Below are 25914 nucleotides of genomic sequence, written 5' to 3' on the forward strand. Positions count from 1 at the left end.
GGTCTTGAAATCATGGGCTCAAGTGGTCCTCCCACCTTTGCCTCCCAAAGTGTTGGGATTGCAGGCATGAGCACTGTGCCCAGCCAAAAATCCAAACTCTTCCTCATCGACTATAACATTTCTGCCTAGTTCTGAAATGTGTTTTCATTTCTCCCTAGTTCTCATCTTGAACAACCATCTCTGCCTTACCAGGGTTCTGCCCTAGCCTTTCTGTTCCTCAACAATCTGAGCTGCTTCCTGCTCCGCCACCTGTGACACAGTAGTTGTGTTTGCCTACAGTGTCCTTCGGAGGCTCCTGTGGTTGGTTCATTCTCAGATCTTAATGCCAGTGGCACCGCCTCAGAGCATCACCACCTCAGAGAAGACTTCCTTGACTACCTTACGGCTCCTTCAGTAATCCCAAGTGGTTGACTTGTATGGTTCCTTCATAACCTCTATTATTGTCTGTAATTACTTTGTTTACTTGTTTCTGCTGTTCCCCTGCCCCCCCCAAATAAGTTCTGTGAGGGCAGAATGTCTGCTGTGGTCCTTCTTTTCTGTGTCCCTGACACATCCCAGGGGGCTTGGCCACTGAGTAGGAGGGATGTGGGTATACAGAAAGTACTTGCAGTTTTCATGTTGTTATCTACACCTTAAAGGCAGAGATGTGCTGTGTACGTGTTAGAAAGTTGTTGGTGTTTCATGTCGTTTGTCCTTTTCTGAGCTGGTCTGCTTGCCTGGCTGAGTAAATCATAGCACTAATAAAACCAAAGTCCTTATCATTACGTGGCCCCAACAGCCCCACAGAGAGAGAACTGTCACTGCCTGTAGAGCTATGATGTGTGTCTGAGTGACTCAAGTACCAGACTGACTCGCAGTGTAGATGCCCAGATCTCTTTCACTTCTGGAAGTATAGTCATGTGTAGTGTATAGAAAGTCACCATCCCAAAACGCATTTCTCCTGCTTACATAGCTTAGTAAAGTGAAACCTCAGTTATCTGAAACCTCCTGATATCCTCAGTTTTCTGGTGTAGAATTAAGCCAGAAGGAAAAACTACTTTGGAATTAGAAAAGCCAGAGACTTAGAAGCCCTCCATGCTAACTAAGGAAGACAGTCTCCCATGGGGATACAGATCTAGGTTTAAATTTCAGCACTTCAATTTTATAGGGTAGATTAAAACAAAAAAATTAAACTTAAAGTTTTTGTTCCTTTACATGTCTAATAATGATGATGTTTCTTTCAGAGCTGGTGTGATAATGGAATGAGATAGCCGGGTGCGGTGGCTCACACCTGTAATCCCAGCACTTTGCGGGGCTGAGGTGGGTGGATCAGGAGGTCAGGAGTTTGAGACCAGCCTGGCCAACATAGTGAAACCTACTAAAAATACAAAAATTAGCCGGGCATGGTGGCACGCATCTGTAGTCCCAGCTACTCGGGAGACTGAGGCGGGAGAATCGCTTGAATCTGGGAGGTGGAGGTTGTGGTGAGCCGAGATTGTGCCACTGCACTCTAGCCTGGGCAACAGAGCGAGACTCCATTTAAAAAAAAAAAAAGAAAGAAAGAAAATGGAATGAGATAATGCATGTTAGTGTATTAATTAAGTGCCTGAAATATAACAAGTGCTAATACTTTAACACCAGTATTCTACTCCTTTATCTGACTGCTTTTGACTAGTCAGATTATGTTTTAAAGTAATAGTAATAATTCCTATTTAAAGTAATTATTACTATTAATATTATTACTATTAATTCTTTTCTGTGTCTCTGACACATCCCAGGGGGCCTGGCCACTGAGTAGGAGTCCGTTTTTCTTGTCAGTTTTTTTTGTTGTTGTTGTTCTTCAGAGGGGAGTTCCCTCAATTTTTCTTTTATTGGATGTTTACTTTTTGGCTGTGGGAGTTACGTTTTCTAACTGTTCTCCTCACCCCCTCTTTTATAATGTATAATAATGGTAATAATTCCTATTTAAAGTAATTATTACTATTAATTTAAAACAATCTGACCAGTCAAAAGTAGTATTCTGATTAATCAGCCACACCTGTGTTAGACTTGAGTGTTTTTGTTAAGGAAGCCTCATGTGGGAAAAGGGTTTGAAACCAAAGGAGCAAGAGAAATGGAAATGAAAGCAGTAAGTGAATGGGCGTGTTCAGAAGGATTGCTAGTGCAAGCTGCTGGACTCGTAAGGATTACAGGTGGTCACAGCGTTAGCAGCAACTGCCTGACTTGGCTGTGGGGTCATTGCAGTTCATTGGTGGGAGACCGAGAACAAAAAAGATGCCGCACTTGCCTTCTCTGCAGAGACTTCTGCTCTGATTACGTTTGTTCTGATACTGTTTTATCACTCCTAACAGCCAACACATTAAAATACTTTCTTAAAATTGTTAAAAGGGCATCACACTTGGAGACTGGGGAGTGATGATTATCTTATTTTCCATAGCATCGGACTCTTGAGTATAGAGAAGAAAAGAAAGAAGACAGGATATATCTGAAGGCCTGGAAGGCAGGCAGTAATGTGAACATCAGTAAGTCCTAATGGTGTCATTATGCCATCCTGAAATTTTCCAGCAGATAAATTTGGTCGTCTGGAGAGGCATCCATTTATATACAGCAGTTTGTGACAGTCTGAGATTATACTTAATATACAACACTTGTGCTTAAAATACCTTTTTGAAGACAGAGGAATGTATGGCTCCTACTAGATAAGATTTCCATCAAAAACAATTTCAATAGTTCAGTGTTAATCTTTAGACAAGGTATTTTTACCCAGCGCTCTGGGTAGCCGATTATTTGGTGCTGTTTACGGTGGCACTTAAAGTGATTTTTGTGGTACACATTGTTCTGACCATATCGATAATACGCTAGATGGTTGAAGCAGCTGGGTTAGCATGCTTTTAAAGTCAGATGAATTCTTACTGGTAGATTTTTACTGTGTCTGTATGTTACTTGTTTAAAGTTTGTTGTGATGTTTATAATAATGGTGTTTGTTTTTAAAGCTTAATTTCGGTTTTCAGTAACGTATTAACCATCCCTCAGACAATAGTCATTTTTGTTTGTTGACATTGCTTTTAAAGTTAAAAAAAAAAAAGTGACATATTTAGGAAATAACATTATTGCCAAATATCACAGACTGGCAGAAAATGTAAGCAAATACCAATGCAGAGAATTACAGTAGGATTTTAGTGATTTTATACATTTGCAGCAGAATTACTGCATTTTAGAGCTAGAAGGAACTGCTCTGATTATAGATTATCTTCGTCCTTGCACAGATGAGGAAATTGGGTCTAAGCAGGGTGTCATCTGCCCAGAGTCACACACCACATTAGTAGTCGATTTCAGAATGGACTCTGGTGTATGCAGCCCTTCTTGCTGTTGATGCTTAAGGTTTTAATTTAATCCTGGGAACTGGGGAATTTGGATTTGTGTCTTCCTGGAGGATGTTACAGTTGAGCTGGCTCTTGCAGGGTGACGTGTGTTTGATTGGAGAAAGATGCAGAAGGCAGGGACAGTATCTAAAACAGGGCGAATCACAGGAGCCTCTACCGTCAACTTAGAAATTCTTTTCTCCTTCCCAAGTAGGGTTCCTTGTTTTCAGTTCCTTAGTTTACCTCCTTGATATGAGGAAGCTCATCCTCCTAGTGACTTCCTGTGAAAGGTGATGGAAAAGATGATACTGTTTTTTTTTTGAGCCTTGTGTGTCAGAAAATGTCTGTGTTCTAAGTATTTGGTGTATTCCTGGCTGTGTATAAAATTTCAGGTTAATATTTTAGTTCAGATCAAATAAGTTATTTGGCAGTGACAAATTAACTCTGAAATCTCAGTGCATGAATAGAGGTCTGTGTCTTGCTTTCACAAAGTCTGTGGTGGGCGCCGCCTCCCTTGACCTCTTCCTTTGGGTCCAATCTGCTTTCACCTACAGTTCCTGTCTGTTGTCCCCATGGCGGATGTGGGTGTATCTGCAGGTCGCACGCTCGTCACCATAGGCCAGAACCAGGCCTAGTCCCTGCAAGAATGCCAGACACGTGCAAGGGCACAAGGAGAGTCATTGAACTGTCAGTGGGGGTCATAGTTGTAAGTGTGTTTCCTCTTGGAATTTTGCAGGCATTGCTTGCTCTGTTGTCTTCCGGTTTTCAGCGTTACTGTTAAGTCACATGCCGCCAGTTTCCCAGGCAGTTGTAAGCCATTTCTTTTCCCCCTAGAAGCTTTTGGGGGGACTTTTGTGTTATTGCCTAAATACTAACATTTTACCATGGTGGATCTGGTGATTGTTCTTTTCTACTTTGGATATGCTGAGCATTCCACAGAGCTTTTCAGTCTATAAACTTGTGTTTTTTAGTTCTAGGAAAACCATTAAAATGACTTTTATAATTTCTTCCCTTTCATTTTCTCATTTTCTTTCTTTTTTTTTTTCTGTCTTAAGCTCTTCTTCATTGGACATAGGAACTCCTAAAGCCATCTACTTATTTTCTTAGCTTTTTTCTCCATTTTTCTTGTCAGTTTTTTGTTGTTGTTGTTGTTGTTGTTGTTCTTTGGAGGGGAGTTCCCTCAATTTCTTTTATTGAATGTTTACTGTTTGGCTGTGGGAGTTTTGTTTTTTAACTGTTCTCCTCACCCCCTCTTTTTTAAACAAATAGCATCCGCCTCTCGGTTCAGATTTGTGAAACCTTTTCTCAGGCTGGTTTTTCGTTGTCTTCCTTTCCAGCAGTCTTAGATTTCGGTTTACTCCAATTTGTTTTAGCCACTTAACACTGTTGTCATCTGCCATAATTCGCTTTGTGATTTTCTTCGTTCCTGTGTTTTTGGGGAATGATGGAGTTAAAGAAGTGTATGTTTAATCAGGAGGGTTTTTTTTTTTCCTTGTTTTAAACAGTTTTTGTTTGTTTTGCTATCATCAATGAATATTAAACCCTTCGTTTTTGGGGAAAACCAGATATATTTCTTTTCTTTAAATAAAGGTAGTGTTTTCAGTTAGTGCTCTCATGAAGCCACATCTGTGTCACTGAGTTCAGTTAACTTAGTTGATGAAAGGCCTGCTGATCTGTAGTGGGTGGTAACATAATTATTTTAATTTGGACTATTTTAAAAGCATCAAGAGATCGCATCTTTGGGAACCCACAATAAATGGTTACTTTTGGCAATCAAATTATTGTTTTATAATGCAAGTAATCTTTTCATTTTGTAAGATTTTTATATTATTTGCTTAATAGGGATATATTATTAAATTGAATAATTATTGCTTTCCAAGATTCCCTTCAGCTTTAATGATCAATGAATGAAGTTTATGTTGGCTCTTAATGTACATTTAATAACAAATTTCATGTGGATTACTTTGTGTTCCCCAAATCTGCTATTTAAAACTCCATTCTTCATTTGGATGTACTTTAGAAATGGGGAAAAGATTGTTTTAACTGAAAACTCAAATTCTCTACTGCAAATTGAATGACAAAATCTTCTATGTTCTATGTGAAAGCATTTGAATAATGGACAAATTGCTCTTTAAATTAGAGCTTTTGTGTTGATCTGAAGGCTCTGAGAGCAGTCCTAATAGTTGTGTTACTTTTCAGTTAGTTTTACATGCATATTGCCTTTCACAAGTTAGATATTTTTGCTTTAGTAGTTCATTACATTTAAGATATTTTAATATATAAACAAATTACTTTTAATCTTGAAAAAATAAAAAAGCAATGAAGAAACTATTAAAACACTTTGCTGCAGTACAGAATAAAAACAAAACATCTTTGTTCATAATTTGTCAAATTCTGAAAGAATTTTACCTACTTGGTGGTTTATAATTCATGAGGTCATTCTTTTTCATAGACAATTAATGTGAGATTTTTGGGGAATTTGCTTTATTTTTAGTTAAAATAATTTTGTTTACATTAAAATGTTAAATAATTGTTCTTTAATTTGTCATTGTCAGCTATGATCATATATAGGTGAATGGTATTAAAAGAACTATATACAGGATAGTATTTTACATTTATCATTCTGGAGGTCAGGATGTATTACATATATATAATATCAGAAAGTATTACAATAGCTGTTTCTAAGCCACCAACTGTAATTATACCTTAGCCAATAAGGTTGCAGATGTGGACATCATTAAGGATCTTACTAGTAGTAAGTCGAGGTGCTGTCTTTTCAGTGTGCAAATGATTTCCATTATCCGTGTTGCCCAGGTCTCCACTGATTTAGAGTTAAGATACCTATATTAATTTGTTGAAAAGTGTCATAGTTATTTCATAGGAGACTCAGGCCTGATACACACAGTAGTGAAGATAAAAGGCTGATTTATTTCTTGTGATGTGTTTCCAACACCAACAACCACTTCTTCAGCGTGAAAACTGAGTGTCCAGGCTGGGTGTGGTGGCTCACGCCTGTAATCCCAACACTTTGGGAGGCCGAGGTGGGTGGATCACTTGAGGTCAGGAGTTCGAGACCAGCCTGACCAATGTGGCAAAACCCCGGGTCTACTAAAAATACAAAAATTAGCCAGGCACGGTGGCACATGCTGTAATCCCAGCTACTTGGGAGGCTGGAAGGAGAATCACTTGAACCCGGGAGGCGGAGGTTGCAGCGAGCCAAGATCATGCCATTGCACTCTAGCCTGGGCAACAAGAGCGACACTCCGTCTTAAAAACAAAAAAAGAAAACTGAGTGTCCAACACTTCAGTTAATTCAGACCCTACCCAGAGTAAATACAGTCCCCACAGGCAACGGGCTGAGTCCCATAAGACTGCCCCGTCCTCAGATGCCAGTCGCAAGTCCCAGGCCTCTCATACTTCTGACCAACTGGCTACAAATCAGGGGTTCCCACTACCTCCTCAGATTAGGTAATTTGCTGGGATAAAACTCAGGAAAACATTATTATTAAGGGCACAACTCAGCAACAGCCCAGTAGAAGAGGTGCACGGAGCAAGCACGGGGGGACGTGGAGCTTCTGTCCCCTCCTAGGGTAGCCTCCTGCCTAGCTCGCCCTTGTGTGCACAAGGTCCCCGAATCTTCTAGTTAGAGTTTCTGTAGAACTTAATCTCTAATCCTTTCCTTTTCTCTTCATTTCTCTTCAGGATAGGGACTGGGGGTCGAGGCTGAAAATTCCACACTCTAGGCACTGGGTCTCGGGGTGACCAGCCCTATCAGGAGGGCTACTTTTAATCACAGCGTTAGCATTAACAGTTGTGATTGAAAGGGGCTTGTTTTGAACAATAAAAAACATTCCTGTCTCAGGAAATCCCAAAGATACAGGAACTGTGCCAGGAACTAGGGACTAAGATGAAATATTTTTTATATCACATTTCTTTGAATTGGTTAAGTGCAAATAAGACAACAAACAATAATATAACCATTTATATAACACTTGTGTTAGGTATTATAAATTACCTAGAGATGAATTTAAAGTATGAGGAGGATGTACATAGGTTATATGCAAATAATATGACATTTTATATAAGGGACTTGAGCATTCATAGCTTTTGTTATTGGTGGGGGTCCTGAGCTAATCCCCCATGATTACCAAGGGATGACTGCATACATATAAAGACAGTGATGAATTGGTGTATATGTGTACTACTTTTTTAATGCAACCTGTTAAAATCTGAATTAAAAAATTAAGGAGAGGTGTGCAGTCATTTAATCAATTCTTTGTTTTTTTTTTCATTGAGACTTAGTCTGTTACCCAAACTGGAATGCAGTGGCATGATCTCGACTCACTGCAACCTCTGCCTCCTGGGTTCAGGTGGTTCTCCTGCCTCAGCCTCCCAAGTAGCTGGGATTACAGGCACCCACCACACCTGGTTAGTTTTTGTATTTTTTTAGTAGAGACAAAGTTTCACCACGTGGGCCAGGCTAGTCTCGAACGCCTGACCTCAAGTGATCCGCCCGCCTCAGCCTCCCAAAGTGCTGGGATTACAGGCGTGAGCCACCGCGCCCAGCCTCATTAATCAATTCTTAAAAGCCAACACAAATAGCATTTTTACATGATTGACGTTATGAATATTTGTTTCATATTCAGTTTAATAATTGAATAAGAATGCATTGAACACAATTACAGTGAAGGATGCTTAGAAATGCTCATGGGAAAGTTGTTCATTGCTGGTTAGATATCTAAGTCTGTACATATTTTTATTTTCATTGAGTCAGATGCTTTTAGAACTGGACATGATTTAGAGATTATCACGTATTTTATATGGAGATTCACTCAGTATCCCCCTGCAAACTTAAGCTAGTGCTACCCCATATTTTTGTGTCAATAGCCTATAAAGTAGGAGTGAATCACTTGAAAATTTATTAGAACTTTTGCTGTAAATATAAATTTATTCTTAAGTTTAAATTATTTGGCAACTTTAAGTTCATTTGTCTTAATTTGGCTATATTTAACTTTTTTAAATCTACCTTTGTAGCCATGTAGTGTTCCTATTGCATGTTAATTAGAGATTATTGTGGTAAGAGCTAAGGGCCCTGAAAGAAGTCAAAGCAACTGTATTCCATTTATTATGTAAATGTAATTCTGTTTTTATGTAGTTGTAAATATTTATTATGTTTGAATGTAGTTGCTGAGAAGTGTAAAATGTCTGAGATTTTTGCCTTCAACACAAGCTCAAAGGCAGGCTCACCAGTTAGCCTGCTACAGTTTCATGGATGCTGGCGGAAGACATAAGACTCTTGGGTCAGAGATAAAGGACCTTATTACAGTAGTAGCCAGAGTGTCAGCATCTGTCCCAGTTTGCTGAGACATGTTGAGAATAGAATGGGGCAGGGGAAAGAAAGCAAGTAAACTAATTAGGAGGTATTGCTGTGATGCAGGAGAAAGAGGACGGTAGCTTGGACTAGTATAGTGGCAAAAAGTAGTTGGATTCTGCGTAGGTGTTGGAGGTAGCTGAAATTGGGATTTCATGACATACTGGATGAGGAATGAGAGAACGAAAGGAGCCAAGGGTGATTCTGAATGTTCTGATCTGATCATGGGACGAATGTGGAGTAGCCGGAAATGGAAGTATGATAGAGAAGATTTAAACCTGCAAGTGGGGCTGGTGTGGGGTGGGGTGGGAAAGAGCCCAAGTTTAGTTTTGAACTTGTGAAGTTTCAGGTATCTGCAAGACATCAAAGTGGCAGTGTCCTGAAGGGAGCTGAATATAACTAGTCTGTAAATGAAGAGAGAGAATTTGGGAGTGTAGGGCACATCGATGCTATATAGTGTCATGAGCATGAGTGAAATCACGGATGGACAAGAGGGGACCAAAGTCTTGAGTGTTGGGGCACTCCCGTTAAGACTCCAGAGGGAAACTAGCAAAGGAGTCAGACTGAGGGACCGTGAGAGAGTGGTGTGCTTAGCAAAGAGGTAAAATTATATTAAAGGAAAAGGAGTGGTCAGTGGTCACACAGTGCCTCTAAGATTAGGACTGTGAACTCTCGCTAGACAAGAGCTGCTCTGTGCGATGATTGGTAGAGAAGGCTTTGGTGTGGGTGTCAGAGAAGATTGGAGAGGAATCGTGGGCATCAGTAGACTCAATTCTCCTAAGGCATTTTGCTGCAAAGGGAATGAGAGAGATGGGGCTGCAGCTGGTGAGGAAGGTGGGGTCCCTACAAGTTTGTTTATATATGAGAAATAACATATTCAGGAATGATCCAGTGGAGTGGGGAAATTGTTGGGAGATTAAGTGTGCCAGCTGACAGTGGGGGCCCTTGAGCAAGGTAGCAGGATGGAGTAGATGGAAACATGGTGCTGAGTGGGTAGATGGGGGCCGAGTCCAAGGTCTTCTGATGTCGTTCCTTTTCTCGGTGAAATAGGAAGTTGGGCCATCTGCTGCGATATTAAATGAGGGAGTGTTCCGGGGTAATGGGAGTGTTACAGGGGTGGAGAAAAGAGAGGGAAGGTGTGAAATGGTAAGCAGGGAAGGAGAAGAATGGACCAGGGAAAAGTAGTTTGATTTCCAGACAGCATTAAGGACCCACCTGCGGGTCATGGCCTTGACTACAAAGTGAGACCCATCAGACCAGTTCTCTTCTTCTCCTGCCTTATTTAGCTCTATGGGTGCAGGCATGACATAAGCGGAGTTGAATTTGCTAATATGGTTTTACCAAGAGAGTTTTTCAGGAGAATAGAGGAAAGGAATAGAAGTATACACAAGGAAATGATTACAGTGATGAATTGTGGAATATAAGCTGAGTAGGAAGGGAAGAGGGTCTTGAAAAGCTGGTAGGCTTATCACTCTTGTCATTTAGATTTTGAATATTCAAGGCCAGTTCCTAACTGTATATATATACACCAGTATAAAAAAAATTTAAGTCAGATTTGCAAAAAGTTATTTTGAGCAGGTAAAGAGGAGGAGGCTGTCTAGGTTCTACCAAAGCCAAAGAATAATAGTAAAAACAAAAAGCTACAAAAAAACCCAACAGTCTCATCTTTTGATTTATTTTTTGTTTGGCAGTCATGGTATAACTGAAAGCCAAGAAAAGGCCCTGCATTTTTAATGGATTTACTCAACCATTTCCTTTAAAAAAGTAAGAACAAACAAGCTCACAGGTTTTATTCTTATAAAAACACTGCATGTTCATTATAGGATGTTTTGAAAATAATGTTTACAAAAAATTCTTCCATCCAGTTAACAGTTCTGCTGTACTTTGTGGTCCAGTTTTCCTCCCTATTCTTTCTATGTAATTGAACACATACATATAATTTTGTTTCCTGTGTTTTTGCACTTAACAAATGAACAATATGAATTTTCCCCTCATGTTATTTATAACTCTGTATAAATATCAATTTCACTGGTTCTCTTAAGTTCCATTGTGTAAATGTGCCAGGATTTTGTTTACTCATACTGTTGGAAGTTAGGATGTTTCCAATTTTTTTTAATTTAAATTTACTTTTTGTCATAAATAATGATCCAGGGAATATTTTTATGGTTTTTTTCTTTAATATTTATAAAAACAGCATTATTGGGTCAAGAAGTATGGTTATTTTTCAGTTGCATATTGCCAAATTAATTTTTATGGCTGTATTAAGATCCTTCAGCTGGGCGTGGTGGCTCACACCTGTAATCCCAGCACTTTGGGAGGCTGAGTCAGGTGGATCATCTGAGGTCAGGAGTTTGACACCAGCCTGGCCAACATGGTGAAACCCATGTCTATTAAAAATATAAAAATTAGCTGGGAGTGGTGGCATGTACTTGTATTTCCAGCTACAGGATGCAGGAGGCTTGAACCCGGGAAGCAGAGGTTGCTGTGAGCTGAGATTGCACTATTGCATTCCAGCCTGGGTGACAGACTGAGACTCTCAAAAAACTAATAATAATAAATTTTTTAAAAAAGACACTTTCAGGCAATCAATACAACCATTTAGAAAAATCTTTGCTGATTTGACTTTTGGAAAATCATAGTGTTAATAGTTTAATTTGTATATCTCTGATTCTTGTGAGGGTTGATATTCTTCCATAAATGTGTTGAGTGAATTGGTTGTGTGGAAAAATGTAAATCCTTACCTACCTCACACATAAATCAGTACTAGATTAATCAAGGACTTAATATGAAAACCAAAACTTCTTTACAGCAAATACAGGAGGACATATGATCTCAATGTCAGATGAATTTTTTTAAGACAATAGAAGGGGCAAATAATAAAGGTAAACTGATAAATTTGACTAAAATAAAATGGAGAAACTTCTGATCCTCAGGTACTAGAAAAAGAATAAAAAGTCAAGATACAAGGTCAATGCAACAGTAAAGAAAAAAGAGAAAAGACACAGGATGATCTGTATGAACTGATACAGAATGATTTCTAGGGGTCTGAAGTTTACCTGCTGTGTGATAAATTTTTTTGTTCTCTATATTTAGCCACACACTTTAATCGTCACTTTCCCGCAATCGGGGAAAAAAAAACTTTGCTTAAAAGCCAACCCATCTTACATTCCCACCAGCAGTGTATAAGGTTTCTGGTTTCTCTGCATCCCTGCCTTTGTCATGATATTGTCATGATAGTGTTGTGCAGTGGTATCTTTTTGTGGCTTTAATTTACATTTTGAATGACTAATACTATTAAGCACCTTTTCGTGTGCTTATTAGCCATTTGTGTGTTGTCTTTGGTCAAAGGTCTGTTCACATCTTTTGCTCACTTAAACAATTAGGTTTTATTTATATCTTGGTATAATCTCTTGTCAGTTACGATACACAGATATTCTAGCCTGTGGCTTAGAAGATATGATGCACAGATATTTTCTTCTGGCCTGTGGCTTATCTTTCTTTTAATGGTTTGTTTTGAAACAAACATTTTTAAATTTTCGTTATTAAATTTTAATGATGTTTAACTTAGCAGAGTTTTTCTCTTATATATTGTGCTTTTGGCATTGTGTCCAAGAACTCTTTGTCCAAACTAGAGTCACAAAGTTTTTTTAAAGAAGTTTTATAGTTTCATGGCCTTGCGCGGTGGCTCACGCCTGTAATCCCAGCACTTTGGGATGCCAAGGCAGGCGGATCTGAAGGTCAGGAGTTCGAGACCAGTCTGGCCAACATGGTGAAACCCAGTCTCTACTAAGAAAATACAAAAATTTGCCGGGCATGGTGGCATGCACTTGTAATCCCAGCTACTCGGGAGGCTGACGCAGGAGAATTGTTTGAAGCCGGGAGGCGGAGGTTGCAGTAATTCGAGATCACGCCAATGCACTCCAACCTGAGCAACAGAGCAAGACTCCGTCTCAAAAAAAAAAAAAAAGTTTTATAGTTTTAGTTCATACATTTAGGTATATGATCCATTTTGACTTAATTCTTACCTATGGTGTGAAGTAAGGGTTTACATTTTTGTTTTTAGTTATTCAGTTGTCCCAGCATCATTTGTCAAGAAGACTTTCCTCATTGACTCGTCTTGGGACTTTTCTTGAAAATCAGTCGACTATAAATGTAAGGATTTATTTCCAGACTCCTTTATTCTGTGATGTGTGTGCTAGTCTCTATGTCAGCAGCACACTGTCTTGATTCCTATAGTTTTATAAGCACTTTCGAAATTGGATAGTGCAACTTGGTTCTTTTTCAAAATTGCATTTCAATATAAATTTTAGGAATGTTGTATCAATTAATATAAAAAAGAGCTTACTAAGCTTTTGATAGGGATTGTTTGAATCTATAGATCAATTTTGGAAGAATTGCCATATTAATAATATTGAATCTTCCAGTTCAAAAACATGGAATCTCTAATTATTTAGAATCTCTGTATTCTCTTAGCAGTGTTTTGTAGTTTTGACTGTATGAATCTTGTACTACATGTGTTAAATTTATTCCTCAGTCATTTTATATTTTGTGAACAGAATTGTTTTCTTAATTCACTTTTGGTGTGCTAGTCGTTTTATTGTTGCTAGGTTTGTAGGCTCGTAGGGTGTGTGTGTGTGTGTGTGTGTGTGTGTGTGTGTGTGTGTTGTGTGAGTTCCTTGGGTTTTTCTACGTATAAGATTTTGTCAGCTGGCCAGGCGTGGGGGCTTATGCCTATAATCTTAGCACTTTGGGAGGCCAAAGCTGGAGGATCGCTTGAGCCTAAGAGTTTAAGACCAGCCTGGGAAACATAGGGAGACCCTGTCTCTATTAAAAGTTAGCTAAGTGTGGTGGCATGCATCTGTAGTCCAAGCTCCTTGGAAGGCTGAGGCGAGAAGATTGGTTGAGCTCAGGAGGTCGAGGCTGCAATGAGCTGTGATCATGCCACTGCACCCCAGCCTGGTGGCAGAGTGACATCCTGTTACAAAAAAGCAGCTGAAGTGGGTAGATCACGAGGTCAGGAGATCAAGACCATCCTGGCCAACATGGTGAAACCCTGTCTCTACTAAAAATACAAAAAAATAGCTGGATGTGGTGGTGCGTGCTTGTAATCCCAGCTACTGGGGAGGCTGAGGCAGGAGAATCTCTTGAACCTGGGAGGCGGAGATTGCAGTGAGCTGAGATCGTGCCATTGCACTCCAGCCTGGTGACAGAGTGAGACTCATCTCAAAAAAAAAAAAAAAAAAGCCAAAAACTAAGATTGTGTCAACTATGAATAAAGATGGTTTTATTTCTTCCTTTCCAATTTGTATGCATTTTTTTCTTGTTCCACTGGCTCAAACCTTCAATACAGTGTTGAGTAGAGGGGGTGAGTGCAAATGTCCTTGTCTTGCCCCCAGTCTTAGTGGCAAGCATTCAGCCCTTCAGCATTAAGTATGATGTTAGCTGTAGGTTTTTCATAGTTGCCCTTAATTAGTTTGAGCAAGTTTCCTTCTATTCTTAGCTTATAAAAAGGTTTTTATCATCATTAGGTGTTGTCAATGCCTTTCTGCAACTATTAAGATGGTCATTTGTGTTTTTTTTCCATCTTTATTAGTATGCTGTAGTGCATCAATTGGTTATTGATGTTAAACCAACCTGGATAAATCTCATTTGGTCAAAGTATATAATGCTTTTTATATGTTGCTGAATTCAGTTTGCTGACGTTTTGTTAAGAAGTTTTGGCCAAGCATGGTGGCTTACGCCTGTAATCCCAACACTTTGGGAGGTCTAGGCAGGAGGACTGTTTGAGCCCAGGAGTTCTAGACAAGCTTGGGCAACATAGGGAGACCCCATCTTTACAAAAAATAAAAAATTAGCCAGGCGTGCTGGTGCGTGCCTGTAGTCCCAGCTATTTGGGAGGCCATGGTGGGAGGATCACTTGAGCCTGAAGATGGAGGCTGCAGCGAGCCATGATTGCATCACTGCACTCCAGCCTGGGCAACAGAATGAGACCCTGTCTCTAAAAATAATAAAGACTTTTTCTATCAGTGTTCATGATGGGTATTGATTTGTAGTTTTCTTGTGATGTCTTTGGCTTTGTTATCAGGGTAATACTGGCCTCACAGAATGGCTTGTGAAGTGTTCCTTTCTTCTCTATTAGCTGAAAGAGTTTGTGAAGATTTGTATTAATTGTTTAAATCTTTAGTGGAGTTTACCAGTGAAGCCACCCGAGCCTGACCTTTCTTTATAGGAAGGTTTTTAATTATCAATTCATTCTTTACTCGTTATAGGTCTGTTTACATTCTCTGTTTCCTTTTGAGTCAGATTTGGTAATTTGTGTCTTTCTAGGATTTTGTCCATTTTCTCTTAAGTTTTCTAATTTGTTGGTAAAAGGTGATTTATAGTATTCCCATATAATCCTTTAAATTTCCATAGGCTTGATAGTGATAGCCTCCCTTTCATTTCTGATTTTGCTAATTTATGTCTTCTCTCTTAATTTCTTTGTCAGTCTAGCCTAAAGCTTTGTCTGTTTTTTATCTTTTCGAATGACCCACCTTTGGTTTTATTTTTTTTTCCCCTCTTGTTTTTGTTTTCTATTTCATTAATTTCTACTCTAACATTTACTATTTTATTCTGCTTTCATTGGGTTTAGTTATTTTCTAATTTCTTAAGGGTGAAAGCTTAGGTTATTGATTTGAGACCTTTTTTGATATAGGCATTTAAAGCTGTACATTTTTTCCTAAGCACTACTTTAGCCACATCCCATAAATTTGTGTATGTTTTGTTTTCATTCTGTTCAAAATATTTCTTAACTTTTTCTTGTGATTTTTAGTCTTTGGCCCATTGGTTATTTAGAAGTGTTTTGTTTCATTTAGAAATATTTGGTGTTTTTCCAGATTTATTTCTGTTGTAGATATATCATTAATTTACTTCCATTGTGGTCAGAGAACCTACTTGGTATAATTATAGTATCAGTCTTTTTAAATTTATTGAGGCTTTTGGAGACAGTCTTGCTCTGTCACCCAGACTGGAGTGCAGTGGCGTAATGATGGACAAGGCACAGTCTCAACACTCCTGGGCTCAAGTGATCCTCCCATGTAGCTTCCCATGTAGCTGGGGCTACAGGCATGCACCACTATACCTGGCTAAATTTTTTTTTAATTTTTAGCAACAACTAGGTCTCACTGTGCTGGCCAGGCTGGTTTTGAATTCCTGGGCTCATGTGATCCTCCTGCCTTTGCCTCCCAAAATTCTGGGATTACAGGTGTGAGCCACCACACCTGGCTATTGAGGCTTGTTTTGGTCTATCCGGAAAAATAAAGCCTTGAAAAAATATTAATTAGGTCAAGTTAGTTGATAGTGTTGAAGTATTATATATCTTGCTATTTCATCTTTATTTGTTCCATCATTTATGAAATTGGCTTTTTGAAATCTTCAAGTATTATTGTTGAATTGTCTGTGTCTCCTTTCAGTTCTCTCAGGCTTTGCTTTATGTATTTTGGGGTTTTATTAAGTGCATATGTGTTTACAATTGCTGTGTCTTCATTATGTATTGACCCTTTTATCATTTTGAAATGCCCCTTTTTGCCCCAGGTAATACTAAAAGTCTATTTTGTCTGATATTAATATAGCTATTCTAGCTCTCGTGATTATTATTTACATGGAAACTTTTTCCTGTCCTTTTTAAGTGGTTTGTGTCTTTCTGTGTTAGGGGAGTCTGTTGTAGCCAGCACATAGTTGTTTCTTTTTTGAAAAAGATTTAGTCTGACAATTTCTACTTTTTGAGTAGAGTGACATCAGCAAACTTTTTCTGTAAGGGTCAGATTGTAAATGTGTTAGGCTTTGCTTGCTTTATGGCCTCTTAACAATGCAACTTTGTTGCAGTGAGAAAGCAGCCATAAAAGATATGTAACAAAGTAGGAGTGGCTTTATTCCAAACTTTTATTTATGAACATTGAAATTTGAATTTCATATAATTTCCATGTGTCACTTTTTTGTTTTTTTATCATTAAATAATTTTAAAAAACCATTTTTTAGCTTATGAAATACACAAAAAGGATGATGCGCTGAATTTTGCCTGTGAACTAAAGTTTGCTGACTCCTGGAGTAAGGGTTTATTAGTCCATTCACATTTAATGTGATTATTGATTCCATTGGATTTATGTTTGTCATTTTGCTATTCTTTAAAAAAATTTTTTTTGTTTATTTGTTCCTCTGTTACTGCATTATTTTGTGTTAAGTGCATATCTTTTGGTGTGCCAATTTATTTCCTCTGTTGACGTTTTATTTTTAAAATAATATTGTCTAAGTAATTTTATTCGTGATTGCTCCACAAATCACTCCATGTATCTTTACTTACCACAGTCTGCTTCAAAATAATGCTAGCTTAATACTGATAAAATACAGACACTTGGTTTCATGTCTCCTTTTCCTCCCCTAACTTTATGCCTTTATTTTTATTTTTATTTTTATGTTTGAGACAGAGTCTTGCTCTTTTGCCTAGGCTGGAGTGCAGTGGCATGATCTCAGCTCACTGCAACTTCCACCTCCCAGGTTCAAGTGATTCTCCTACCTTGGCCTCCCGATTAGCTGGGATTACAGGCATGTGCCACCTTGCCTGGCTAATTGTTTTGTATTTTTAGTAGAGACAGGATTTCACCATGTTGGCCAGGCTGGTCTCGAACCCTTGACCTCAAGTGATCCTCCTGCCTCAGCCTCCCAGAATGCTGGGATTACAGGCGTAAGCCACCACGCCCAGCCTGTGCTATTATTTACGTAAATTACTATATGTTGTATGTTATAACCTCAACAGTACTGTGTTAACAGTTATTAACTTATACAATCTCATGCCCTTTGAAGAAGAGAAGAAATGAAAAAAATATATTTATAGTATTTTAAATTGACATACACACTTAACGTTTCCAGTCATCACCAAATGTGATGAATTCAAAGTACTGAAATGGTTGCTATTGACAGTTTAGTCCAGCTTCATAGTTACTTTTGGGGAAGGAAATTTATTGGCCTCCTCATTCCTTTTTTTAAAATATAGTTTTCATAAATGATTTTTTTTTTTTTTTGAGACAGGATCTCACTCTGTTGCCCAGGCTGGATTGCAGTGGTGCAGTCACAGGTCACTGCAGCCTTGACCTTCCTTTCCAGGCTTAGGTGATCCTCCCACCTCAGCCTCTTTAGCAGCTGGGACTATAGGTATTCTTCACCATGCCTGGCTAATTTTCTAATTTTCTGTGCGGTTTTTTTTTTTGTTTTGTTTTTGTTTTTGCAGAGACAGGATCTTCCTGTGTTGCCCAGGCTGGTCTTGAACTCCTGGGCTCAAGCAGTCTGCACACCTCGGCCTCCCAAAGTGCTAGGATTATAGGCATGAGCCACCAAGCCTGGCCGACTACCTCATTCCATCATGCCAGAAGTGAATCGCCTAGGTATATACTGCTTTTATCCCCATTTTCACATGAGGAGACTGAGACATGGATGTCCAAGGGCATTAGGAAATAGTAGTTGCAATGTGGACTCTCATCTCCCGTCTCCTGTCTGTGCTCTTCATCATGAGGTTCTGTGTTGCCATGCCTGATGTTAAGTGAGTGCACATTCAAGTAACATGGCAATTTTTGAATTATGCACCAAGGGTTCACCACTTGTATCCATTACATGGTAACTTCTTTTGTGACTTTGGGCAAATTATTAAGCTAAGGTTCAGTTTGCTCTTCTATAAAACAGATAAAAATAGTGTCTTCCAAGTAGAGCTCTTGTGAGGATTCAAGAAGATAAACATAACATTTGTTAGTGCATAACCTCCAAGTGAGTGGCGGGTTGGAGCAGCAGCAGAAGTAGCAGCCTTAGTGATAGGAAGCCTTCCCTAATTCCTCCTGGTCTGAGTTAGGTGTGGCTCTGAGTGCTGATGGCATTCTGAAATATGTTTCTCTTAGAGCACTTCTTACAGTCTCCTGCAGATGTTCCCCAATGTATTCTACACTAGAATCTAAGATCCTAGAAGGTAATGAGTTCATCTTTCATCCTTGTGTTTTTGCTATTGCTTGAAGAGGGAAGCAAAAGGCTGAAATGAGGTACTTGGAATGAGGCAAGGCATGAGGCTAATACTTTGCTTCATGAGATTAAAAGCGAGGAACAATTGGAACAGTTTGGGAAGGCTTATGGGAGATGGATTAAGGAAAGTTGTTTATACCTTTGGCCCTGAGAGCATCACAGTCCTGCTTTTCATGATACCAAGTAACTGAAACACAGAGACAGGGTTTTTTACTTAGAGTGCCTTATTTTACCTTAAATTGTACCTGAACACTTGATGGGGTGGAGTGGTCATTTTGTAGTAATGTAAAATCGGCTCGACGGTTACATTACTGTAATGTAACCGTTACAACTCGATGGTTACAACTTCCTGATCCCTTTTCCTGTTCACTTAGAGATGTAATCACTGTTACTTGTGTATTCTTTGAAACATTTACTATGCACTTTAGGCATATAAATATATATACAAATGAGATGATCTTTGCATTTAGTTTTATAGCTTCTTTCTCCAATAATGTGTAGTGGACATCTGGCTTTATCTCTACAACATTCCCTTGTATTGATGATCATTTATTAAACTAGTCTGATGATTTTTTTATGGTTATTGTTGCTTCCTGACATTTAGGTTCCACATTTTTGCCAAAATGAATTATGTAGTAAATGTTTCGTGTAGGGAAGTGAGCTCCAAAATCAGTTGTGTGATTTTAGGCAAGTTCCTTAACCTCTCTGTATCTCAGCTTCCCCATCTATACATTGAGAACATTAGTACTACTACTTTTGCTAGCTGCAAACATCTGTATAGCCTATTATGAGCCAGGCATTATTTTCAAAACATCACATATATTAATGCATTTAAACCTCACAACTAGCCTGAGTGATGGGTACTGATATTTCTAAGATCACACAATTACTCAATGGTGGAGCCAGAATATAGTATGTGAACTTATGCAGTCTGGTTCCACAGTGCACAGTACCAAACTTACAGGGTTATAACAAAGACTTGGCACATAGTAGGCCAATATGTGGTCTGTATTTACCAATATTAGGTCAATGATCAAGTAATGTTTGCTTTTTGCTTTGTTTTTTTTTTTTCAATTAATGCAATAAGGAACATTGTTGTCCATATGTCTTTGTTTTTGGCATGAGTATATATCCAAAGGACAAATCATTAGTAGCATAATTACTTGGTTAGGTGTATATCAATTTAAATTTTTGATAAATATTTTCAAATAATCTTTTACAAAGTTTTACCAATTTACTTCAATCATGAGTTATGAGTGCTCAGTTCAGGATGCCTTTCCCAACATTAAGTGTTACTAATTTAAGTTTTTCAGACTCAGATGAAGAGGTTATCTTGTTTTGGTTTGAATTTCCTTTTCAATGAATTTTAAAAATTGAGATATAATTGGCATAGAGTGAAATCACCTTTTTTAGTTGTATTTTGTTGAGTTTTGACAAATGCATTGAGTCATATAAACACCACCACAATCAAGATATAGAACAATTTCTATTGCGCCAAAATTCTTTGGTTTTTTTTTTTTTTTTTTGAGATGGAGTCTTGCTCTGTTGCCCAGGCTGGAGTGCAGTGGCGTGATCTTGGCTCACTGCAAACTCCGCCTCCCGGGTTCAAGCAATTCTCTTGCCTCAGCAAGAGAGTAGCTGGGATTACAGGCAAGCGCCACGCGCCACCATGCCTGGCTAATTTTTGTATTCTTAGTAGAGACAGGCTTTCACCATGTTGGCCAGGCTGGTCTCGAACTCTTGACCTCATGATCCACCTGCTTCGGCCTCCCAAAGTGCTGGGATTACAGGCGTGAGCCACCACACCTGGCCTGTGGATTTTTTAATGATGAATGAATTGAGAATATTTTAGGGTATTGATTGGCTGCTTGAATTTGTGTTCTCCCTCTTGCTTTTGTGATTTCTTTCTTATTCTTGCCTTTCTTCTTCCTTTTCATCATTCTTTTTGTGTGATGTTTGTTTCTATGCTTTGCCCGTTTGCTTATAGAATTGTTTGCCTTTCTCTTACTGATTTCTAACAGCACAGTTTATGTTACAACATTAATCCTTTGTCATATATGTTTGCAGTTTTTCTCTATTTTTTGCTTTCTTTATGCATTTTCTCTATTTTTTTGGTTATCAAGAAATTTGTACATTTTGCATTGTCAGATTTATTCTTTTATGGATTTAGGGTTTTATGTTATGTATTAGAAGGCCTTCTGCAGTGCAAGGCTTCTAAAAATATTTTTCTCCAACTTTTATATTTTTAAAAAATAAATATTTATATATTTGATGTTTCTGGAATTCATTTTGATACAAGAAATTAAGTAAGAGCCCTGCTGGACCCACTAGTCCCGAAAGTTTCTCCTACCTACTCATCATCATTCATTGATAGTTCACCTATCCCTGGTGGTCTTAAGATGTCTTCTTAATGACATACTCTTCCCATATGTCTCTTGGTCTATTTCTTGACTTTCTATTCTGTCTTTTCCCTCCTCCAGTGTTAAGCTGTTGCAGCATGTTTTAATATGTCATGTAGCTCATTCTCCTTCAGTTAGTCTTTTAGAATTTTTCTCTTTTTGTTGTTTGTATAACAAAGTTAACTTTACTGTCATTTTGTTGACTTTCTTGAAAAAGCATTATTGATGTTTTCTTGGGATCTCGAGTCAATATTTTGACAGGATTGAATTGTTTTACCTGAGAACAAGATGTGTCTATGTATATTTGATCTATTATGATTCTCTGAGGAGTTTTAAAGTGTTTCATGTAGTTTTACATTTGCTATTATTTCACCTTTTTTGAAGCTGTTATAAATAGGATCTAGTCTTTTATTATGTTTTCTTATTTGCTTCTTAAAATTATAGAATCCACAAAAATTAGCTGGGTGTGGTGGCACACACCTGTAATCCCAGCTACTTGGGAGGCTGAGGCAGGAGAATCGCTTGAACCTGGGAGTCAGAGGTTGCAGTGAGCTGAGATGGCACCACCGCACTCTAGCCTGGGCGACAGAGTGAGACCCCATCTCAAAACTAAAAATAAATTTATAAAAATAAATTATAGAATTTTTAGTGACTTTTACATATGAATTTTGTAATTGGTCACTTGACTGAGTTCCTTTTTTTTCCCCGATACAGTCATGTCCTGCAAAATGACAGTTTAGTCTATGATGAACCGAGTATGTAATGTGGTCCTATAGAATTATAATACCATATTTTTACTCTAACTTTTCTTTCTTTAGATATGTTTAGATACACAAATACTTACCATTGTGTTACATTGCCTACAATATTTAGAACAGTAACATGCTTTACAGGCTTGTGGCCTAGAAGCAATAGGCTATACCATAAAGCCTAGGTAAGCTATACAATCACGGTTTGTGTAAATCCACTCTATGTTTGCACAATGACAAAATTACCTAATGACATATTTCTCGGAACATACCCCTGTTGTTCAGCTGCATCTATTGAATTTTCTGGTGTTTAATCATTTCATAAGGATAATTTTGTCTTCTCCTTTCCAATATTTATATTTATTTCTTGTCTAATTCATTGGCTAATTTGTTGGAAATAATGCTAATTAATAATACTGACAATTGATGTCCTCATTGCTGGCTTTCAGCATTGCTTCATTACAGCTCTGATTTTGTGTGTGTGTGTGTGTGTGTGTATATATATTATATATATATATGTCCCTATTTTACAATGGGTTTGGGGTGTCAGGAATTGATGTTTAATATCTTTTCAGATCCTTTTTTTTTTTAATTGTTAAATTTTACATTTATTTTAACATATTTTTATACAATTTATGCAAATTTTATAACCTTATACTTTTTTATTTTTTAATTCCTCAGGCCATTTTACAATCAAATACAATTTATGTAAAAATATTGATTATAATAACACATTTAGTTATTTTGTTGAAATTAAGGGAAGAAAACTAATCCTATGAAATAAGCATGTGTGATGAGTTGAATTGTGTCCCCTGCTCCTAAAATTTACATGTTGAAATCCTAAACCCCAGTAACTCAGAATATGACCTTATTTGGAAACAGAATCATTGCAGATATGATTAGTTAAGGTAAAGTGAGATAATACCAGAGTAGGGTGAACTGCGAATCCTATATGACTGGTGTCCTTATTAAAAGGGGAAATTTGAACACAGAGACAAACATGCAGGGATAACTCTAGGTGACGACTGGAATTATATTTTCCAGTAGGAGCATGAAACAGATCTTTTCTAGCTCCTTCAGAGGGAGCATGGCCTTGTCAATGCCTTGATCGTGGACCTCTGGCCTCTAAAATTGTGAGATAATAAATTTCTGTTGTTTAAGCCACTCAGTTTGTGGTACTTTGTTATAGCAGCCCTAGCAAACTAATATAGTATGCAATAATTTATAAATTATGTATGTCTTTCTTTTATTACTTACCCAAATATTGCCAGTCTATCAACAGGATACACAGACATACACAATAATACTTAATAATAATTAAGCTCAATCAACTTTGATATTCAATCAATTTGTTATTCATCAATTTGATGACATTCAATAACAGAAAACCATAAGTTTAACCATATTTCCCCATTTGTTATTATAAAAGTATATTTAAACAAGGTAGAAAGATAAAAAAGTATAGTTTTAGCTCTTATAATTAGGTCTATGATCCATTTTGAGTTCTGTCGGTATATGCTATGAGGTAAGAGTTCATTCTTGTGCAAGTGGATATTCAGTTGTCCCAGTGTCATTTGTCGAAAAGATTATTTTTGCCCCACTAAATTGCATGGGCATGTTTGTTGAAAATCAGTTGCCCATAAGTTATGGATGTATTTCTGAACCTGCAGTTCTATTCTGTTGACATATTTGTCTATCCTTATGCCAAGACAATACTGTCTTGACTACTATAACTTTGCTGTAGGTTTTGAAATTGGAAAATGTGAGTCCTCCGACTTTGTTCTTTTTCTTTTTTTTTTTTTTTATTTCTGAAGTATTTATTGATCATTCTTGGGTGTTTCTCGGAGAGGGGGATATGGCAGGGTCATAGGATAATAGTGGAGAGAAGGTCAGCAGATAAACACATGAACAAAGGTCTCTGGTTTTCCTAGGCAGAGGTCCCTGCGGCCTTCTGCAGTGTTTGTGCCCCTGGGTACTTGAGATTAGGGAGTGGTGACGACTCTTAAAGAGCATGCTGCCTTCAAGCATCTGTTTAACAAAGCACATCTTGCACCGGCCTTAATCCATTTAACCCTGAGTTGACACAGCACATGTTTCAGAGAGCACGGGGCTGGGGGAAAGGCCATAGATCAACAGCATCCCAAGGCAGAAGAATATCTCCTAGTCAGAACAAAATGGAGTCTCCTATGCCCACCTCTTTCTACACGGACACAGCAGCAATCTGATCTCTCGTTCCTTTCCCCACACTTCCCTCACTTCTTTTCAACAAAACCGCCATCGTCCTCATGGCCCGCTCCCGATGGTCGCTGTCTCTTCGGAGCTGTTGGGTACACCTCCCAGACGGGGCGGCCGGGCAGAGGCGCTCCTCACTTCCCAGACAGGGCGGCCGGGCAGAGGCGCTCCTCACTTCCCAGACGGGGCGGCCGGGCAGAGGCGCTCCTCACTTCCCAGACAGGGCCGCCGGGTAGAGGCGCTCCTCACTTCCCAGACGGGGCCGCCAGGCAGAGGTGCTCCTCACTTCCCAGATGGGGCCGCCAGGCAGAGGCGCTCCTCACCTCCCAGACGGGGCGGCTGGGCAGAGGCGCTTTTCACTTCCTTTTCACTTCCTCCCAGACGGGGTGGCAGCCAGGCAGAGGCGCTCCTCACTTCCTCCCAGACGGGGCGGCCGGGCAGAGGCGTTCCTCACCTCCCAGACGGGGCGGCCGGGCAGAGGCGCTCCTCACCTCCCAGACGGGGCGGCCGGGCAGAGGCGCTCCTCACCTCCCAGACAGGGCGGCCGGGCAGAGGCGCTCCTCACTTCCCCGATGGGGCGGCTGGGCAGAGGGGCTCCTCAAATCCCAGACGATGGGCGGCCAGGCAGAGACGCTCCTCACTTCCCAGACGGGGTGGCGGCGGGGCAGAGGCTGTAATCTTAGCACTTTAAGATGCCAAGGCAGGAGGCTGGTAGGTGGAGGTTGTAGCGAGCCGAGATCACGTCACTGCACTCCAGCCTGAGCACCATTGAGCATTGAGTGAGTGAGACTCCGTCTGCAATCCCAGCACCTCGGGAGGCCGAGGCAGGCAGATCACTCGAGGCCAGGAGCTGGAGACCAGCCCGGTCAACACCGCGAAACCCCGTCTCCACCAAATATACCAAAACCATTCAGGTGTGGCGGCGCGTGCCTGCAATCCCAGGCACTCGGCAGGCCTAGGCAGGAGAGTCACAGGAGCCCGAGGCAGGGAGGTTGCAGCGAGCCGAGATCACGGCAGTACAGTCCAGCTTCGGCAACAGAGGGAGACCGAAGAAAGGGGAGAGGGAGAGGGAGAGGCACAGATCCTTTTTGTGACTCATAGCTATGATCATATTATTTTACTCCTTTGATCTAAGGTAATACATATTAATAAACTTCCAAATTAGAGCCACATTAGGATATACCTTATCTAGTTGAATTGTTTTCTCCCTACCACTCCCAATGTTTGCTGGTATTTAAGGTTTGTACTTCAGTGTTCATAAGTGAGATCAGTTTGTTTTTTTTTTGGTCCTCTTTGTCAAATTTTGGTATCAGTATTCTTTTGACCTCAACAATAAATTTGGGAGCTTTCTGTTGTCTCTGTGCTCTGAAGTGTGTTGTGAATTTTGGACCTATGTCTTTATTGTTCTCCCCTTTTGAAACTGAAGGAAAAAGAGCCGTGGTGGCTCCTTGATCACTTTCTCAGTTTCCTTGACAATTATTAGCTTCTTTTGGATTCTTGTGTCTTCTGCTGCATGTTTTGATGATATATATTTTGCTATAAAATTATCCTTTTCATCTGAGTTTCAAATTAATTTTCATAGAATTTTCAAAGTAGTTTTCCACATTTTGATTCCTCATGCATGCATGGTTATTGCTCTCTTTCTAATTTTGTGTAAGCGTATTTCCCTTTCTTGATTATGCCAGCTAGTTGTATACCAAGCGAGTTTTCTCTTGTATCATCAAAGAATCGACTCTTATAATGTTTAATGCTGTTACTTTTTATTTTCTAATTCATTAATTTGT

General features: G+C 39.1%; 1 protein-coding gene across 6 annotated transcripts in view; it reads left to right on the plus strand.

Annotated features, from left to right (window-relative positions):
- Positions 1-25914, plus strand: part of SOCS6 (suppressor of cytokine signaling 6) — a 44150-nt gene that overhangs the window by 3701 nt on the left and 14535 nt on the right. Inside the window, exon 2 of one of the 6 annotated variants that reach the window (XM_063653823.1) lies at positions 17975-18128. The exons of 3 other annotated variants lie outside the window; for them this stretch is intronic. The gene's annotated coding sequence lies outside the window, so the exon portion shown is untranslated. Of the gene's footprint in view, positions 1-3762; positions 4048-17974; positions 18129-21593; positions 21740-25914 lie in introns of those variants that run through there. 2 more of the 6 variants (XM_054461238.2, XM_054461236.2) reach the window with 2 other exon arrangements.

The sequence above is a fragment of the Pongo pygmaeus genome, chromosome 17 (genome assembly GCF_028885625.2).
Source record: "Pongo pygmaeus isolate AG05252 chromosome 17, NHGRI_mPonPyg2-v2.0_pri, whole genome shotgun sequence".
In the NCBI taxonomy this organism is placed as follows: Eukaryota; Metazoa; Chordata; class Mammalia; order Primates; family Hominidae; genus Pongo; species Pongo pygmaeus.